Below are 13,635 nucleotides of genomic sequence, written 5' to 3' on the forward strand. Positions count from 1 at the left end.
GCTAGCTTTGCCAACTTCAACCTCTTGGGAGTAGTTAATAAACTCTAAAAGATTGAAAATCCATTATCCTTACACAAATGTGCAAGTCCTGAAACATGACAAATATCAAACTGGTCATAGCATTTTTTTAGGTAAGTTAGAACTGTGCTTTGACATAATGAATACACTGGGAAATAAGCCACTTTCAAAATACCCACCAATATAGCTTCTCCAATTTTACCAATTATAAAGGTAAGTCTTTAGAATTTTAAGAAACAAAACTATGTGAGATTACTTCAGGATCATTTGAATTGGGGGCATCTAGAAGCACTAGATATTTCAATTACCAGGTATTGCAATGCCTGGATGGTGTAACTGCTGGTAATTATAATGAAACAATGTTTTTTCTAACACACTAACATCCACAAAGGGCTGGATGTTTCAAATAGACTAATCGAACATAGTGATGAAACAAAAACTATAGTATTAATAAATTTAAAGGCCTCAAAATTGCAGAATAACAACAAGGCTTCAATGCCATTCAGTCCCGAAAGATGGTATTTTGGTAAATGGATATCATCACTGGCCAACAGCTCAAAGCTTTCAAAGGGTCGAGATCTGATAAGGATTTAATATCACATGACTAAACATATATTTTATATGACCTCAGATCATAATTAAATTGTGAGAAAGAACAAATGCCATAGAGGATTATATGGTTCTGGTTAGTGCAAGAAATACGAATTTTAAAATCTTAAGATACCATCACAAGATTTTCAAAAACTCACCAGATTATAAATATCACATTCATATGCCAACATTAACATGAGAAATAGTAAAAAAAAAATTATAGGCTTATTATACAAATGTATAAATATATATTTAGATTTTAGATGTATAAGAAACTCTTAAAATATTTTTTCTTTGAGATTTTCCAGATAACATTCCAAAAAGAAAAAAAACAACCTCCAGAGAAAATCTCCTATGAATTTTCAGGGCCAAGAAACATCATCAATCATGTGACTCATCAAAAAATATAATAATAAATCAGAAAGATATGAAAAATGGTAATACAAACTCAACATGAATGACACTTGTAGGAGAAAATAGAGGAAGTGTAAGTGCAGCATGAAAAGCTGCAAACATAACATAAAACAATGGCCCTCCGATATAAACACATAAAACTTGTAGTAGAATACAGAGGAACATTGTGGGGATGTTCTATGCACAATGAAGCCAAAATGTGAACTATTTGGACCACCTAAGGTGAATCCCACATTTATAGGGCTAAGCAAATGTCAATTGAACATTTTATATTTCCTCTTACATTCCCACAAGAAGTAGAACCATAAGAAAATTAAACCTTTGAGAATATATATAGCTAAGATCTACTAGTCCTTTTTGACAAACATAAAAGAACCAATGATAATTCTATGACTCCATTGCAGTTGGTACTTGGCAAGATCTGCTAAATATCCTTTTTTGTTATTCCTCGCTGCTACTTTGGTGGCACTCTGCCTTTAGATTCCACCATGAGGTTGAGCTCCACTCATCAAAGTGGCAGCAACACATCTCACATCTGACCCCCTTCTGTTACTATCTTTACAGTAAAAGCTAGCTCCAACTAGCAACAAAAAGGGTCTGTCATTTCCCTCTTAACCACCATCTCACCTGACTAAATCATCCCTCCCAGTTTTGGCCTTGAAATGACTGTTCTCGAGCTTGAGCACCTATTCAAAGAGTTGGAGGAGATTCTCACCTCCTCCCATGGCTCTTTGGCCCTTCCCATCCTTCCCTTATCCCTAGCTTCTCTTGTCATCCCCCTGTCCATCTATGAAAAAAGAAATAAAAATCCTCTTTTTCATCACATTACAACATGTTCAACTCATCCAAACAATAGATGCCTAAAAGCTACCAAAGAATCAGAATATCTACAACCCAAAAAAGGGGGAAGGACAATCATCTGCCCTAATCCCTCTCAACTAATAAACATATTCCTCTTTACGAATTCTATATATGCTTATAGATATAGACTTTTAATCATCTTTTCCTTGCTCACATTCCTCTGGCATAATCAATCTAGGCATCTATTTTTTATTTTTTATTTTTTTTGTGGATGAGAACCAATCTTCCAAACTATTCATCAAGCAGTCCCTACAATGGAATATTCCATCTATACAACTATTGACCAACAAATGAGATCCAATCTTCTAGACTATTCATCAGGCCATCCACACAAGAAACAATCCCCATTCTACAGGAATTCAACATATATAAAATAAAAAATTACAACTTAGAATACAAAATTCAAAGAAGAAGAAGAAATCACTTAAAATGCATCATAATGCATGATTAATGGTTCCATATGGCTGGAACTTGTTTTAATATTTCCGTGTGCTAATGTTATCTCTTATCTAACTTGTTTATAAGCTCACACAGATATGAATGAAGGGAAAACACAACTACCAACTTAGATCCATTCATAAGCTCACACAGACATGAATGAAGGGAAAATACAACTAATTATGATACTGTTTACATGATTAATGGTTCCATATGGCTAGAACTTCTTCATTCGCACGAATCTCCTTCGAATATCCACAACCACGTTTCCTTCACAGAATCTCCTCTGAATATCCACAGACATGAATGAAGGGATTGATGAACTATGCTTGGAACAAGAAAAGCTAGACTATTGATCAGTTTCTATCACTTATTGTGATTCACTTTCTGTACAAGTGGTATGCATACAAACGCCCCCCAATAGAAACTAAAACGATCCTAGCAAATCAGACATACCAATAGAAATTATTATACTTGAAATTCAAAGAGAATTCCTCCAAAGGTCTCTCATCTTTAAAACAAGCCATGGATTCTATAAGAAGAAATCCCTAAATGAGTGTCCACGTTGAATTAGGAATCCACAAATTGTTAAATCTCCAAATCCCTAAATCGGTATTGAGATTGAGCGAGCGAGCGAGAGAGAGAGAGAGAGAGAGAGAGAGAGAGAGAGAGAGAGAGAGAGAGAGAGATACCTCACCGAGCTTTAGAGACAGAGAGAGGGCATGCGGAAACGGTAGGGTGGAGAGATCAGAGAGATAGGACGAGAGAGACAGAGAGACAGAGAGAGAGAGAGAGAGAGAGAGAGAGAGAGAGAGAGAAGAGGGATAGGGTGCGAGAGAGACAGAGAGAGAGAGAAGAGGGATTTCTGGTGGTCGGGTGTTAGGCGGGCATGTGACGGGTAGAGAAAGAGAAGAAAGGGAAAGGGGGCTAGGGTTGGGTGGGGTCGGGTATATAGGGAAAAGGTTCTATACGGTCGAGCTCATCGGTACTTCCCATGAGGTCAAGCTGTGTGGGCCCCACTGTGATGCGTGTCAACCATCAACACCTTGCATCTGATGGGCCCTCTATAAATTATGGGATATCCAAAAAATCAATTGTATATGGAACTTAGGTGGGCCATACCATCTAAAATCATGTGAAGAAATGCCTAAAACATATAAAAGCACTTGGTGGGACACACATAATGGATGGGCTGGATTTGTGAACCACATCTCGGTGGGCCCAACAAATGATTATGGATATTTTAATGGAGGGCAACCCCTCTCAACTTTTATATGTGGTGTGGCCCAAAAAAGTCACGGATTGACTTGATTTTTAAGCCCCAGGCCCACCATGGAATGGTGCATTTGACTGATGGGGTAGATGTTCGACACTCATCACGGTGGGGCCCACACAACTCGACCTCATGAGAAGTTCCCATGAGCTCAGCCGTATAGAACCTTTTCCCATATATAATAATAATAATAATAATAATAATAACAGTAAAAAATTATAAAATTAATAACGAGCCGAGTCGAGCTCGAGTTGAAATACCACCTGGTCGAACTTAGCTCGGACTCAACACAAGCTACAAAAAAATAGCTTGACTCAGCCCGAGTTGGCCATTCAAGCTGAGTCAATCCGAGCTTACTCGACCCGAGTCAAGTGAGTTAGTTGAGCTAGCTCGACTCATGAACAGCCCTAACGATGTGGGTTGATTCCAAATTTTCAGTAAATCCAAAACTCAAGTGGACCATGGCACACGAAACAGTGGTGTGGGCCCACTTTGATTTATATATTGTATATCCATATGGTCCATTTGTTTTGCCAACTCATTATAGGATATGAGCCCAAAAATGAATCATATTCAAATCTTAAGTAGACTACAACATAAAAAAACAATGGTAATTGAACACCCACCATTAAAAACTTTATGGGCCCACCTTAGTACCCATTGTAATATTTATTTTTATCTGACCTGTTGATTAGGTCAGACATACTCGGACAAAGGAAAATAAAAAAAATAAATTAATTAATAAAACAAATATCAACTTCATCCAAAATGTGGTGTGGTCCAATAGAAATTTGGATGTGCTCCACGAGCTGACAAAACAGATGAATGGTGTGGATATACAATACTTCAAGGTAGGACCAACAGTTAAGGTTGCACCTAAATTAAGAGGTATATAAAGATCATTTTATGACTTGATCCCAAAAATGAGAGGTATATAAATCTCAGGTGCACCACACCACATGAAAACAATAGTGATTAGATATCCATCTTTAAAAATCCTCCTAAGGCCCACTTTACTGTTTATTTGACATCCAATATGTTGATTAGGTCATACAGGGCCAGATGAAGGGGAAAAACAAAAATCAGCTTGATCCAAAACTTTTATGGCCCCAAAATGTTTTTTAATGGTTGATGCTCATTCAACAATGTTTCCCAAAATGTGGTCCACTTAAGATTTGGATATATCTCATTTTTGGTCTTAGACCGTAAGATGATCTTTGAAAATAGATAGACAACATGGATTAAACACATACATCATGGTAGGGCCCACAGGGCACCAACCACCGGCCATTGGATGGTGTCAAGGGGAGTAGCCAATTCGTTCCCCTTATTTGTGGTGTGGTCCATTTAATCTTTGGATATGATTCATTTTTTGGATAATTCTCTAAAATTATCTCAAAAAATGGATGAACAGTGTGGGTTGATCCCAAATTTTAGGTAAATCCAAAACTCAAGTGTACCATGCCACGCGAAACAGTGTGGAATAATGATTTCCACCGTTGATACCTTCCTTGGGCCCATAGTAATGTTTATTTGACATCCAACATGTTCATAATATCAAAAAGATATAAATGAAGAGAAAACACAAATATCAACTTGATCCAAAACTTCTATGAATGTTATTTTTAATGGTGGACGTTCAGTCCCCACTTTGTAGTCCACTTAAGCTTTGGACCCGCCCCATTTTTTGGTTCATATCTTAAAATGATCCGAGAAAAGCGTTGAACGGTATGGAGAAAGTCAATCCATGACTTAGGTGGGCCAAGAGCTTAAAAATAAAGTCAATCCATGACTTGGGTGGGCCACACCACATAATATAATGGAGAGGGGTTTCCTTGAAACATTCATAATCATATATTGGGCTTGCCTAAATGTGATTCACATATCCAACCCACTCATTATGTGTGTCCCACTTGGATAAGGAGTCAGAACAATTTTCAACCGCATCCAAAACTCATGTGGGCCCCACCAAGTGCTTTTATTTTTTTAGGATGTCTTCACATAGTTTTAGATGGTATGGCCCACTTGAGTTTTGTATCCAGATGATTTTTGAGATATCTCATAACCTAAAGGGGACACATCAAATCCACGGTGTTGATGTTCGACACATCATGATGGGGCCCACAAAACTTACTAACATCAATTCTTAGGTTCTCGCGAGGTCAGTAAGTTGGGTCACAATTTTGACTAGAATATTTGGCCTATTTTACATGTCTGGTCCATTCACTCTATTTTATTAATCAATACCCTCAATTTGACTAGTTACTCGCCTCAATCAGGCTACATATGAGAAAGATATTGGGCATACAAGATTGATCAACAATTTTAGTGAAATTTGATTTAAACATCTGAAGTTATTTACTCTTCAATTTGAATTGATTAGGTTGTCCAAAAATGATTAAAGGTTCAATTAGTGGATGTGCCTAATAATTTAGCAATTTTATTTTTCACAGATAAATTTCAATTTCTATTTAAAAATAACATTTTTTTTCAAAATGTATATTTTTTTACTCTTTTAACAAAATATCATTTTTATTATAAAATATTTCAAAAAAAAAAAATTAAAGTACAAATTCTAAATTTTTATTTTCAAAATCTCAAAAAATTTCTCATATTTTAATTTTTTTCTCAAAAATTTCAAAATGCCGATTTTTTTTTTTCAAAAGCATCATTGTGTTCTTAAATTTTTTCTCAAACATTGTTAAAATTTTTAAACTTCTCAATATTCTTTCTCATGTGATATTACAAATCATTTAAATATTAATTTTTAATTATATAAAAAAAAATTTCACTCATATGATATAAAAACTATACACACACACACACACACACACACACACACACACACACACACACACATATATATATATATATACATATATACACATATATATACACACATACAAACATACTATCTTTACCAATGGTTTTTGTTCATCAGTAAAAAAACATTAGCGACGGTTTTCATCCATCACGAATATTTATTTTTTGCAATGAATATATTTATCAGTAAAAGTGTTTTTACCAACAAAAATTGAATTTCGTTGGTAAAACATTATTTCCGATGGTTTCCGTTCATCGGTAAAACTTTTACCGCGAAAGTTTTCAAGACAGCGCAAAAATTTTCTATCTTAAAAATTATAAATTTATTCCCGACGAAATTTCTTGTCGGTAAAAACATTATTACCAACGGTTTTCAACCGTTGAGAAAACATTTACCGACGAAAAAAAAAGTTCGTCAGTAAAAGTAGTGTTTTACCGATGAAAGTTTTTTTGTCAATAAAAACATTATTCCCGACGGTTTTGGTTCGTCAGTAAAACTCTTACCATGAAAGTTTTCAAGATGGCATGAAATTTTTGTATCTTAAAAATTATAACATTATTCCCTACACAATTTTTTGCCGGTAAAATCATTATTACTGTTGGCTTTCACCCATCGGGAAAACATTTACCTAAAAAAAGTTTGTCGATAAAAGTAGTGTTTTACCCACACTCTTATCGGTAAAAATGTTATTCCCGACGGTTTTGGTTCGTCGGTAAACTCTTATTGCGAAAGTTTTTAAGATGGCGCGAAATTTTTTTATCTTAAAAATCATAACATAATTCCTTCTGAATTGTTTCATCGGTAAAAACATTATTACCGATGGTTTTCAGCAGTCGGGAAAACGTTTAACGTGAAAAAAATTTCATAGGTAAAAGTGCTTTTCCCGATGATTTTTTTCGTTGATACAAACATTATTCCCGATGGTTTTGGTTCGTCGGTAAAACTCTTACCGCGAAAGTTTTCAAGATGGCATGAAAATTTTCTATCTTAAAAATTAAAACATTATTCCTGATGAAATTTTTCGTCGGTAAAAACATTATTACTAACAGTTTTCAGTCGTTGGGAAAACATTTACCAATGAAAAAATATTTCATCGGTAAAAGTAGTGTTTTACCGATAAATATTTTTTCATAAGTACTATTTTGCTGATAAAAAAATTTCGTCGGTAAAAGCCCTGTTTCTTGTAGTGTAAGGGTTTTAAGGTTTTCCAAGGTTCACCTTAAAACCCTTACAGACACTATAAGAAACAGGGCTTCTACCGATGGAATTTTTGTCGACAAAATTTTTTTAAGGTGAACCTTAGAAAACCTTCTTTCATAGTGAAAGCCAATACCACGTGGTTGTGGATATTGGGAGTGGCGTAGGTGTGGCTATTTTCGAACAGTTGGTGTACACACCGAACCACTATAATTCTTGGAGTTGTGGTGGATGTTGTATTTGATATTTGTGTGTGAACGCTTGTATCTCTTTTATGTACTTATGGTGAATTTTGTAATAGCTAGATTTGTTTCTTTTGCCTCTATATCGGTTTGAGTTGTTGATACTTACCGAAGTTCTAGAAATCAAGTTGTCCTACCATAAACCTTGGTTTTTTGGTGTAAGGTTGTCCTTAGAATAACGTTTGATCAACCTCTCAAGACGTGCATTTGAGGTTGCTATTTATTTTAGCTATTTGCATTCATTTTTTGCATTTTATTTTTATTTAGCATAGTCTTATTCACCCCCTAGGACTGAGAGCTCGTCCTTTTTAAGTGGTATCAGAGCCTAATAGTTATTGGATTTATTTCCTGAGCTAATCGATCTCGAGCTTATAGTTTGTCAAATTTTGATAGCCTTTCTATTACTAGGCCACCACCATTTGATGCCTCCAATTATGCTTATTGGAAAGCCAAGATGAGGATCTTTTTGAGGTCCATTGATGAAAGCGTGTGATAAGCCACAATAACTAGATGGAACCCACCTACGTCTAAAGTTCTAGGCACTGATGGAACTAAGTCCCTTAAAGAAACACCATATTATATGTGGACTGCTCTTCAGAAAAATGAGAGAAGTGATAATGCCAAAGCTTTAAATGCAATCACTTGTGCACTATCACCAGATGAGTTCAAAAGAATTATATCTTGTGATACTGCGAAACAAGCTTAGGACATCCTTAAAATGACATATGAGGGAACAACTATTGTCAAAAAGTCTAAAGTTCAGATCCTCACACCACTAGGTTTGAGGAAATTCATATGGAAGAAAATAAATCATTCATGGACTTTTATACGAAACTAAATGACATAGTTAACTCTATGTGGGGTCTTAGAGATAGCATCCCAGAAAGTAAAGTTTGTGCATAAACACCACGATCACTTCCTAAGAGATTCAATTCCAAGGTGACTGCCATTCAGGAACTTAGAGACACTGATAAAAAGAGGGTGGAGGAACTTGTTGGTTCATTTCAAACTTATGAGTTGAATTTCAAAGCTCCAAAAGGTAAGTATATAGCCCTTAAATCATCCAAATGTATTTCTCAAGATAGTAATAATTCTGATTGTGAAAACTCAGAGGATGATATGGCCTTATTAGCTAAAAAGTTTTATAAGATTTTTAAAAGTAAGAAGAGAGTTGATTTTCAAAAACCCTCTAAGAAAAAAAAAAAGGATAAAACTAAAAACTAGAAATCTCTAAAAGATAGTCAGTGCTTCAACTGCCATGAATATGGGCATTTGGCAAATAAGTGTTCAAAAAGGGACAAGCTAAATAGAAAAGGCATGTTAGCCACATGGGATGAATCATCTTGCTCTGAAGCTTCTTCTGAGTCGGATGATTGAGAACCCGAATCTACAAGTGAACTCAAGGCTTTAATGACTCTAGCCAGAGTCACTTCCACAAATAGTTGTGATACATCTAAATATGAAAAATCTGAGAAGTGACCATGAAAATGAAGATGATCTTCAGGATGCTTATAATGCCCTATACAGGGAGAGTTGTAAGATAGCTATCAAGCTTAAACTTCAGAAAGAGAAATTTTTAAAATTAAAAGAGGATTTTGAAAACTCTGTTTTAGAAAAGTCACATATTTCTAATTATTTTGAAAAGCCAAAATGAGACTAAAATTTCAAAACATCTGAACTAGAAAACTAAGATCAGAGAATGAGAAACTAAAACTTGAAATTTCTCCCCTGTTGAGTTCAAAGGATACATGGAGGTATGCCCAGGGACTCCCTAAACTTGAAAAGTTACTAACCGCATCTAGAAAATATGGAGATAGATCGGGTCTGGGCTATGATAAAAACATGCCTCTGAAAAATAAGAATGTAACTCCTAGGTTTGTTAAAGGAGAATCCTCTGACTCAAAGGGAAAAGGCTTGAATCAAAACAGCTTTAAAAATCCAAAAACTTTTCAAGCTCCCAAAGTTAATGCTAACCATATCAGCCTTAGAAATCAAAATTATAACCCTTTAGCTAAGAAGATTGTAAACTTACTCAAGGAGCTTCTCAAATCTAACTCGAATGTGAGAGTTAATAATAATTATAAAGGAAGGAAAACCAACAGTGCTCCAAAACCCAAAATGATAATGAAATGGTTTCCTAAGGTTACTTGTCTAGTTGCCCACACCACCTTCAAGGCTTCGAGATAATCAAAGTGGTACCTAGACAGTGGTTGCTTAAGACACATGACAAGTGACAAAGATTTGTTCATTGACTATAAAGAAATGACTAATGGGTCAGTCACATTTGGTGATGGTAGCAACTGCAAAATAATTGGCCAAGGTATGGTTCAACTTTTTAACCTTCCTCCTTTTGAAAATATTTTATTTGTCGGTCTTAAGCACAATCTTTTGAGTATTTCTCAAATCTGTGATAACAAACACAATGTTAAATTTACTAATCAAGGATGCGAGATCTCAAATGAGAAAGGTTGTGTGATATTGAATGGTCATAGAACATCTGAAAATTGTTGTATCGTAAGTGATTCTAGCTCATCTAAATTATCTTGTTACATGGTCTAAACCAATGAGACCAAATTATGGCACAAACGCCTTGGACATGTAAACTACTAGAATTTATATAGACTGAGTAAGGCTGATCTAATAAGAGGTCTACCCAAATTGAAGAAAATGGATAAAATATGTGGCAAATGTCAAATAGGAAAACAAACAAGGAGTAATAACAAGAAAGTGAACTCCTTTGCCACATCTAAACCCCCTGAACTTCTTCACATGGATCTTGTTGGACTAACCAGAATGGAGAGTCGAGGTGGAAAGAAGTATTTTTTGGTAATTATGGATGATTTTACCAAATTTACGTGGGTAGCATTCATGAGAGAAAAATCTGAAACTCTCGATGAAGTGAAAAGGATACTTAAGCATATCCAAACTAAGAAAGAAATGAATATTACTAAGATTCGAAGTGATCATGGATTGGAGTTTGAAAATAGAAATTTGAGAAGTTTTGTAGTGATCATGGAATATCGCATGAGTTTTCAGCTCCTAAGACACCTCAACAAAAAGGGGTTGTTCATAGGAAAAATAGAGTGCTTCAAGAAATGACTAATGTAATGTGGAATAGCATAAAGTTACCTAAAAATTTATGGGTTGAAGCTGTTAACACTACATGTTATATAATAAACTGAGTTTACATCAGAAAATCAAAAGATAAAATAGCTTATGAACTGTGGTTTAACAAGAAACCTACAGTCAAATACTTTTGAGTTTTTGGAAGTAAGTGCTTATTTTACGTGACTGTAAAAATTTAGGGAAGTTCGACACTAAAAGTGACGAAGGGATTTTCCTAGGATATGCTCTGAGTAGTCAAGCATACCATGTTCTTAACAAGAGAACTGGTGTTATTCAAGAATCTATTAATGTGGTTATTGATGATCACCTGAACTCACCAATATCTAGTTCGGAAGATGATGAAGTCAATGCATTTGATAAACCTGACTCCTCATCTTGTCAAATCAACACTGAAATACAATCAGTCAAAGATCATCCTACTGATCAAATACTAGGTAACCCTCTTACTAGTGTGCGTATTCAAAGACAATTAGAAAACATATGTAATTATGTGTGTTTTACTCCCCAGATTGAGCCGACCAATGTAAAAGAGGCACTTACTGATGAAAATTGGATAGTTGTCATGCAAGATGAACTGAAACAATTCATTAGGAATGATGTATGGTATTTGGTTCCAAGACCATCTGATAAACATATTATAGGAACCAAGTGGATTTTCAATAATAAATCTGATGAGTTAGGGAATATAATAAGAAATAAGGCTAGATTGGTTGTATAAGGGTACACTTAGAGATAGAAGGGGTCGATTATGATGAAACCTTTGCCCCAGTAGCTCGTGTTGAATCCATCAAATTAGTCATATCCATTGGATGTTCAAGAAGTTTAAAATTTATTAAATGGATGTTGAAAGTACATTCTTAAATGATGATTTACATGAAGAGGTTTATGTTGAACATCCTAAGGGTTTTGAAGACCTTAAACACTCTGATCATGTGTATCGCCTTAAAAAGGCACTTTATGGTTTGAAACAAGCTCCCAGGGCATGGTTTGAGAAATTGACTATGTTTTTACTAAGTCATGACTTCGCTATGGAGAGTGTTGATAAAACTCTGTTTGTTAAGTAACATAATGATCACATACTTATAGTACAAATATATCTTAATGATATTAGCTATGGTTCTACATCCTCTAACCTGTCTATTGAGTTTGTCGAGTTGATGAAGTCCAAATTCGAAATGAGTATGGTGAGAGAACTGAATTACTTTTTAGGTCTACAAGTGAAACAACTTAAAGACGGTATTTTCATTTATCAACCAAGTATGCCTTAAACTTGGTCAAGAAATTTTGATTTGAGAGTGGTAAAAACTTTGATACTCCTATGGGTACAACTCTTTAAGCTTTCTAAAGATGCAATAGGTAAAAGTGTAGATCATTGGTTGTATCGTAGTATGATTGGTAGTTTATTATATTTAATTGTGAGCTGACCCAATATAGCATTCAGCGTAGGTATCTATGCTAGATATCAATCAGATCATAAGGAATCTCACCTGATAGCTGTCAAACAAATTATTAGATATGTCACAAGTTCAGTTAATTTAGGCCTATGGTATTCACATGATACTAATGTTCAATTAGCTAGATATACGAATGCTGATTGAGCGGAAATATAGATGATAGAAAGTCCACCAGTGGTGGATGCTTTTATGTTGGGAACTGTTTAGTTTCCGGGCATAGCAAGAAATAAAGTTCCGTATCTCTATCCACAGCTGAGGCTGAATATCCAGTTGGTGTGGATGAAAAGAATGCTTAATGACTATGGTATTGCGCAAGATACAATGATACTATATTGCGATAACTTCAGCGTAATCAATATTTCTAAGAATCCCACCCAGCATTCCCTTACCACACATATTGACATTCAGTATCATTATATTCGGGAATTGGTAGAAGAAAAAATTATTTCATTGGATTATGTGCAAACAGAAAGTCAACATGTTCGCTTGTATTAATGACGTATCTATTAAAGAATTAACCTTCACAATCACATTTAGAGAAGGTCTATACAAAGTCGATTGGTACATTATTGCTGACCTACTTGATGTCAATATAAATGATGACGGTATAATTATAACGGTTTTAGCCGAGAGAATAACTGAATCAGAAAAACATCTCTTGACTCGAAAACTTTGTAACATGGATTCGGAATGGAATTAAGGGAATGTGCTCTGGGCTAACCAAAAGTTGCCCAAATACAGTGTTTTGCATCACATTTTTATTTCTAATGTTTATCCCCAATCCGGAAGTAAGGCTAAATTGACATATTTTATGGTTCGTATTCTTCATTCCGTAGTGTCTGGTAATCCTGGGTGTCTTTTCTATTTAATCTGTTATATCATTATTCAATTTCGACTTCATCTGGGTCATAACTATATCTAATTTGCTTATTTGATGACTGCACTTGCTCTGCACTGCAATGTGGTCATGCTGCTTGGTGAAGCTTATTACACTTCTTTCATTTAATAATTCAAACATCAACAAGATGCATTTGAAGCTTGTTCCTGGTCAAAGGGATGGGGAAGCAGAGGAAGTTGGAGAGGAAGATGCGCAACCAACTGACACTATGATGGACAATATCTTTATATTATTTTAATTATTTTTCTAGTAGTTCTTAATCAAGTTTACTTCATCTCCACCAAATTTTATTAGATTTC

At 35.0% G+C, this 13,635-nt stretch overlaps 1 non-coding gene across 1 annotated transcript; it reads right to left on the reverse strand.

Moving 5' to 3' along the window:
• Positions 1–478: 478 nt before the first annotated feature.
• On the reverse strand, positions 479–568 carry LOC131254478 (small nucleolar RNA SNORD96 family). The gene has a single exon (XR_009175592.1). It is a non-coding gene; the product is annotated as a small nucleolar RNA SNORD96 family (small nucleolar RNA).
• Positions 569–13,635: the final 13,067 nt, after the last annotated feature.

This window comes from Magnolia sinica, chromosome 8 (genome assembly GCF_029962835.1).
Source record: "Magnolia sinica isolate HGM2019 chromosome 8, MsV1, whole genome shotgun sequence".
NCBI lineage: Eukaryota > Viridiplantae > Streptophyta > Magnoliopsida > Magnoliales > Magnoliaceae > Magnolia > Magnolia sinica.